Consider the following 7907-nt stretch of genomic DNA (forward strand, 5'->3'; position numbering starts at 1 on the left):
GTAAGAACTTACCCTTGTTATCTCTATTTCTACGAAGTCCATAGGGTTCCACAGGATACCTTGGGGTATAGGTGTGACGTCAGTCGCAGGGCACCAAAGAGTTAAGCTTTCAGCCTCCCAGGATGCACTAGGTCCCCCTCCTATACCCCGCCCCCGGGCCAAGGCACCTCAGTTAGTTACCAAGCCATAGGCCGGAGGAGGAGAAGGAAGAGAGAGAACAAAGATCTGGACACATACAAGAATCACATTCTCACCAGAGGGAGACGGAAAACCGGTGACCAGAGCAAAGCCCATCTGCAGCACAGGTGCGACAGGGCGGGAGTCCTGTGGAACCCTATGGACTTCGTAGAAATAGAGATAACAAGGGTAAGTTCTTACCATATCTCATATTTTCTACTTCAGGGTCCATAGGGTATCCACAGGATACCTTGGGGATGTCCCAAAGCAGTATCCTTTAAGGGTGGGGACGCTCCTGTGCAGAAAGGAGAATCCGCCGCCCGAAGGAAGCATCCTGAGAGGCGAAGGTGTCAAACCTGTAATACCTCACGAAGGTATGGACAGAAGACCACGTAGCAGCCTTGCAGATCTGAACTGCCGAGGCACCACGTCGAGCTGCCCATGAAGGACCCACAGACCTAGTGGAATGAGCCTTCAGAGAAGGAGGGACCGGTAGGCCTTCATGAAGATAAGCTTCAGAAATAGCCATACGGATCCAGGCTGCCAAAGTTTGCTTTGAAGCAGGCCAACCCTTTTTACAGAAGCCATAGAGGACAACAAAGCGTCCGACTTCCTAAACAAAGAAGTGCGGTCAACATAAGTCCTTAAGGCCCGCACAACATCCAAAGAGGCCTCACCCACGGAAAGACCCGGTGAGTTAAAGGCCGGAACAACTATTACCTCGTTAACATGAAACTGGGAAACAACTTTGGGAAGAAACTCGGGCCGAGTGCGGAGCACTGCCCTGTTCCCATGAAAAACCAAGAAAGGGGGTCTACAAGAAAGAGCCCCTAACTCAGAAACACGTCTGGCTGAAGCAACGGCCAGAAGGAAAACAGTCTTAGCTGTTAGCCATTTAATATCCACTGAGCCCAGTGGTTCAAACGGCGGTCCTTGGAGAGCCCTCAGGACCACAGCCAAATCCCAAGGCGCCACAGGTGGAACAAAGGGCGGCTGAATACGGAGAACACCTTGCATAAAGGTGCGCACATCCGGGATTGTAGCAATCCTACGGTGAAACCAGACAGATAGGGCCGAAACCTGTACCTTCAAAGAAGCAAGGCGAAGCCCATGATCTAGTCCCGCTTGCAGGAAGGCGAGAATCCGAGACAGACGAAACTCCCGCGGTGCATAACCTCTCGGTCGACACCACTGGAAGAACGTATGCCACACGCGATGGTATATCCTCGCGGAAGACGGTTTCCGAGCTCGTAACATGGTACGCACCACAGAGCTGGAAAACCCCCAGGACCTCAGCATGGCCGTCTCAACAGCCACGCCGCCAAAGACAGCCGAGTCAGGTCCGGGTGAAGACAAGGACCCTGAGACAGAAGGTCCGGTCGTAGCGGCAACTGCAGAGGACTGTCCACGGACAGACCCTGAAGGTCTGAGAACCAGTGCCGTCTGGGCCACGCGGGAGCTATCAACAGGAGCGTCCCTCCTTCCTGTTTGAATTTCCGGATTACCCGTGGAAGAAGGGAGACCGGAGGGAACAGGTATGCGAACCTGAACGTCCACCGGACGGACAGAGCATCCACCAGAGACGCCCCTTCGTCTCTTGTGCGAGACCCGTACACCGGCAACTTGTTGTTGTGCCGGGACGCCATGAGGTCGATTTCTGGAAGACCCCACCTGTCCACCAGTAGTTGAAAAACGTCCGGGTGCAGGGACCATTCCCCCGGATGAACGTCCTGGCGACTTAGAAAGTCCGCCTCCCAATTTAGCACTCCCGGGATGAAGACCGCTGATATGGCCGGAAGATTGCGCTCCGCCCAAACCAGGATCCGAGAGACCTCTACGAGAGCCGCCCGACTGCGAGTTCCTCCTTGCCTGTTTATGTAGGCCACGGTGGTAGCATTGTCCGACTGGACCTGCACCGGGTGACCCTGGAGAAACCGCTGTGCCTGCAGGAGAGCATTGAAGACCGCACGGAGTTCCAAGATATTTATTGGAAGCTCCGCTTCTGTCGGTGTCCACCTGCCCTGGAACAAGTGTGGACCCGAAACTGCTCCCCAGCCCCGAAGACTGGCGTCCGTTGTCAACAGTACCCAATTTGGAACCCAGAACGGACGTCCCTTGTTGAGGTGGGTCGTCTTTAACCACCACGCAAGGGACAGGCGAACCTCCGGGGTGAGCACAATCGTCTGGAACTTCAGAGACTGAGGCAGCCCGTTCCACTTGGACAGGATCAGGTGCTGCAGAGGTCTGGAGTGAAACTGGGCGTATTCCACCATGTCGAACACCGACACCATGGAGCCCAGTAACCTCATCGCCGAGTGTAAGGACACCCGGCGGCTGTGCAGACAACTGCGCACCCTTGACTGTAAAGCAGAGATCTTGTCCTCCGTCACGAAGATCCTTTGCTGTCCCGAGTCCAATAAGGCTCCAAGATGCAGAATCCTCCGAGACGGGATTTGAGTGGACTTCTGCCAGTTGATTAGCCAGCCGTGCCGTTGCAGCAGTGCAATGGTCAGGTCCAAGTGGTGTAACAGGAGCTCTGGAGATCCTGCCACCAATAACAGGTCGTCCAAGTACGGCAACATGCGGACTCCTTGCAGCCGCAGAGAAGCCGCCATGACCGCCATAGCGTCCTGTATGTCCAATGACACCATGTAGTCCCCAGGTTCCAGCGCCAGAATGATGGACCGTAGGGTCTCCATCCGAAACTTCGGGACCCGCAAAGACTTGTTGAGTGCTTTGAGGTTGAGAATCGGACGATATGACCCATTGGGTTTCTGTACCAAAAATAGATTTGAATAGAAACCCTGGCCCCTCTGGGAGAATGGAACAGGCACTATAACTCCAGCCTGGAGCATAGTGTGCAATACCTTCCGCAGCTCCGTAGCCTTGTTCCGGTCTGATGGTAGACCCGTGGTGAAGAATCGAGCCGGGGGTCTGTGCCGGAAGGAGAGGGCGTACCCGTGAGAGACCACCTCCAGAACCCAAGTGTCTGTCGTAGTGAACGACCAACACCGGGAGAACTGCAGCAGGCGGCCTCCCACCCTGGGATCCCCCAAGGGGAGACCCGGACCGTCAGGCCGCAGGCTTGTCATCTGGCTTGGGGGCCGGACGTCTGGTACTCCATGCCTGTTTCCGGGGCTTGACCGATTTCTTAGGGCCAGCCTGTCGAGGAAACGACTGTGGTTTGGGCCTGCCCTGGGCCCTAGATGACCGAAAGGACGATGGTCCAGAACCAGAAGGAGCAGCGGCCGACGGGAGACAAGCAGATTTGGCTGCCGCCAGCGTGGCCACAATCTTATCCAGATCCGGACCGAAGAGAACTTCTCCGGTAAACGGCAACGCTTCCAGACCTTTCTTGGATCTGCGTCCGCCTTCCAGGATCGCAGCCACAAGGTGCGACGAGCAGCTACCGCTGCTGAAGAAATTCTAGACACCAGAGTACTAATGTCTAGAGCCGCCTCGTTGATGTAGGTGGCCGAATCACGGAGATTGCCAATCAACTCCGCCTGTTCGGCCGGACAGTCGGATTCAAAAGAAGCCTCTAATGAATCCGCCCAGCGCTCCATCGCTCTGGCAACCCAGCAAATGGCCATAGCCGGCCGTGCTGCCCCCCCTGCAAGGGAATAAGTGGACTTCAGGCAGATTTCTACCTTGCGGTCCGTAGCATCCTTAAGGGAGGACATGGATGGCATCGGCAATGTGGCACTACGGACAAGACGGGTCACGTGAGAATCCACCTGTGGAGGGGATTCACACTTAGCAAAATAATTATCCGCGAACGGATAAGCCACCGCCAGGCGTCTCTGCGGCTGGTATCTTTTGCCAGGTTGTTTCCACGCCTCCTCTAAATGGTCCACCAACTGACCCGAAAGAGGAAAGACTGTGGCATCGCCCTTCACATCTTTGAAAAAGGCATACTTAGATTTAGCCGCTGGGGGAACTTCGTCCTCAATCACCAAGGCTGTGCGGACCGCCCGAATAAGTCCAGGAATATATACTTTGGACTTAGCATCAGCGTCCTTAGTATGGAAAGGTTCCTGATCGTAAGGATCCAGAATCTCCCCATCATCAGACGTCCCTTCGTCATCCTCATAAGGAGCGGACAGAGACGCCACCGGCCTTTTATGAGGCCGCATCACAGACTCCCCTTGCAACACATCCGACAAGTGCTGTACAGAACTCGTCAGGGAGTTAACCCACGCTGGCTCCTGAGAACCCGGGAGCGGGGAAATAGGGAGACTGTGGGGTACCACCAATTGTCGTGGGAACCCCTGCATGGGTGACGACACCACAGACTGCTGGGACAAACCCATCGGAGTAAACGCGGGCTGCGGAGCTAACTGGCCCACTAAAGCTGTTAACGCCTGAGCGAAACAAGCCCAGGGCGGCTCCTGTACCGGTGCTGTAACCGTAATAGGCCGCGCCATGGACAAACACTGCCGGCAAAGGCCCTCCGCGCTACCCTCCCCCTCCGCTAACGGTACTTTGCACGTGGTACACTGTAGCCGGAGGGGAAAATCACTTTCAGACATGATGGCACCACGTATGTGACCTCTATCACCAATTAAGTATTAAATAGGCGAGAGACCACCCTGCAGCACCGCACCGCAAGGGCTTTAGCAGAAAGAACAGGGACAGTAATAAAGCTGACAGTTTAGAGAAGAAAAGTTACAGGCAGCGCTAGCACAGTCACATACAATGCAGAGAAATAACAATTCCTGCACTAACAGCGCTGATCACTCAACTACACAGACACAGGGCCTGGTAGGACACAGCGCTGCATACACAGACCTGAGCCACAGCGGAGGAGAGGTATGCGGGGGGACCCAGACCACGATGCTTCCTTCCAGACTTCCAGCATCGTTCACCATGCGTTGCAGAGAAGATGGCCGCCGAGGAGCAGAGAGAAGCTGGCCTGGGGGAGGAGCGCTGACACAGGACCAGTCAGCACAGTGCAGAGAGGGCTGTGTGCAGCGGGGGAGGCGCCGGCTGTGAGACAGGGAAGGCGCGCTCCCCTGGCATGCATTTAACCCCTGGGACGCCGCAGCGCTACCGCTCTGCTGCGGTCCGCTGTCCCAGGGGGTAGTGGAAGCGCAGGTTGGTCGCCTGGCTCCACGCTGCAGCCAGTCCCCAGGGAGCCCCCTGCCTGGGGACTTAGGACCATGTGATCAGCGGGGACCCACCGCGGGACCCCGCTGCTTACCTCTGTCCCCCTTGAATCCGGCCATGGTCCGGAGCATCTGGGGTCACCGCTAGCTGTGACCCCAGACGCCCACCAGCATCCCCGGATCAGTACCGGCGTTCTGGTACCGGCGGGGTGTAGGGAAGACAGCATGGACGTCAGGACTGACTGTCCATGCTGTTCATCCAGATGTGCAGCCACAGCTGCATGAAGAAAAAGCTTCAGGGGCTCTTCTAGCCCCCACTCCAACAGGTGCACCCGACTCCGGCCGGGCACCAAACTAAACTGAGGTGCCTTGGCCCGGGGGCGGGGTATAGGAGGGGGACCTAGTGCATCCTGGGAGGCTGAAAGCTTAACTCTTTGGTGCCCTGCGACTGACGTCACACCTATACCCCAAGGTATCCTGTGGATACCCTATGGACCCTGAAGTAGAAATGTCCCACTGAATGATGTTACTTCAATGCCCCAAATACCAGGTGCAGATGGTGTAGGGATGAACGATGGTTATCACTTGATGACCGGTGGTTTTATCATTTATGGAGAAGAATCAAATAGTTTCACAGCATCTATGGTAGCCATGGGCCTGCCAGCCAATGGTTTTCATTTTATACTTGCACTGAAGCGCAGAGCTACTAGCCTGTCAGCCTAGTAGCCCTGCGATGCAGAGCCAAGTCCTCCAGGCAGCGCACAGCATTGCTTAAGGCAGCCTTATACATACAGTGCGTGTTGTGCTGTAATAGTTCATCAGTGCTGCTGTTACCCACCACTGGCCTGCCATTGCCCCTCTCATCCCTAATCTTTTAGCTGTGTGCTGACTTGACAGCCTCAGCTGCCAGTCAGCAGCCTCACCCACACACTCATTCATCAGTGGGCAAGGCGGCACTAGTGCACTCGCTGTTGTGTGCGAGGAAGGATTTGGGAATCCACAACGCGCATGTGCAAAACTTTGATGGTAGGAACCATCGCTGGCATGACCTTGCATAGTTTCATACCACCTATGGCCATCCCTAAGGTGGTGCTTTATGTGAAGGGGTTCTGGGGGCAACCTGGTACTTCCAAAGTGCTGGACCCACCCCAAGGGGTTATGTGGCAAAGCCCCTTACACTGGGTCAGGCCTGGTCAACCTGAGGCTCTCCAGCTGTTGTGAAACTACAAGTCCCAGCATGCTTGACCAGCTGTGCGGTGGGAGGGTATGCTGGGACTTGTAGTTTCACAACAGTGGAGAGCCTCAGGTTGGAGGGGCCTGCTCTGGGTCATGAATTGTCTCATCAATGTTGTGACTTGGGATCCAGCAACATCACGGTCACCAAGCTCTGCATTCTTATGAGGACTGGTTCAGCCCACATAATGGCTGCCTCTAGAGGGTGGGCAATGGGCGTGTTTTAGAAGCTAAAATACTGCAAACAAAGGCCGGCATGTACTAAAAGAAAAATGCGGTAAAAACCCTGAAAACAGGGTTTTTACCGCATTTCCATATGTACTACGCCCCGGCCACACTTTGATCAGTGCAGAGGGTAAAGCCAGAAAAACCTGGCGTTACCCTATAGAAGCCTATGGGCTTCTTACCGCACCCCACACCCAACACTTCACCGCCGCCCAGCGCTGGCCCCCACCCACCTGCACTCTATGGTCGCCGGCCTGCGCTCCTCCTGGGTCCTCCTAATCTTCCCACGTAGACCCAGTCACCCGGCGTCAGCTGCTTCGCAAAGGGCATATGCGATTAGTAAGGTTGCGGTGACTGGGGGAATGGTCAACCTTAGTACATCCCGGCCAAACAATGTAAATACAATGAATACTATATAATACACACATACTAGTGCAGCTAGGCTTGTACTGTATAAAAATTGATATGTTCTGTTTCACTTTATAAATGCCCAAAGAACCTAAAACTAATTTTCTACCAGTAAGTCCCCAGGAAAGGCTTTGCAGCATGTGCTAGTTAGAATATGTGACCACATAACACAGTGACTCATCTTGACTGTGTCCTTCTCCCAATTAGTTTATCAGCACACTGAGCACAGGTTATTGCCGTGAGAAAAAAGGACTGATGCTGAACCCATTGTCAACAATAACTAATCCAAAGTTATTAGAGTTAAATAAATAGGAAAAGTATTGCGAAATGGAGTCAGGCTGGCAGAATATGAATAAGACAAACCTGTATACACACAGCACAGCACAGCACAGCACAGCAACCTCAATCCAGGCAAACAGAGGACACGTGGTGGCCACGATCAGAACTGCTGGACTTGGTGCTGGCTGGGTAAATAAAATCAGCGCACTACAGCGCCATCAAGTGGTTGGATGCAAAACTTGAAGTGAGTGTTCGAATTATACTTCTGTTAGACAAGGACTAGTTAAACATACATGTTATGTTTAGTTTAGATTAACAAAAGTATTTACTAAATACCCCGACATAAAGAGTTGCAGCTGCTTATATATGTCTAGCTTTAGTCACACAGGAGGCCTATTTATTAACGTATTAATATAACATATAAGCTGTTTTTGAAGGATTGCAGCATTATGTAGTATGGAGGTTTTTGAACATAAA

General features: G+C 53.8%; 1 long non-coding RNA gene across 1 annotated transcript in view; it reads right to left on the reverse strand.

Annotated features, from left to right (window-relative positions):
• Positions 1-7586, reverse strand: part of LOC148509380 (uncharacterized) — a 246375-nt gene extending 238789 nt beyond the window's left edge. Inside the window, exon 1 of the long non-coding RNA XR_015869458.1 lies at positions 7515-7586. This is a non-coding gene — a long non-coding RNA (uncharacterized LOC148509380). The remainder of the gene's footprint in view (positions 1-7514) is intronic.
• Positions 7587-7907: the final 321 nt, after the last annotated feature.

The sequence above is a fragment of the Taudactylus pleione genome, unplaced genomic scaffold (genome assembly GCF_031769625.1).
Source record: "Taudactylus pleione unplaced genomic scaffold, aTauple2 ptg000329l, whole genome shotgun sequence".
NCBI lineage: Eukaryota > Metazoa > Chordata > Amphibia > Anura > Myobatrachidae > Taudactylus > Taudactylus pleione.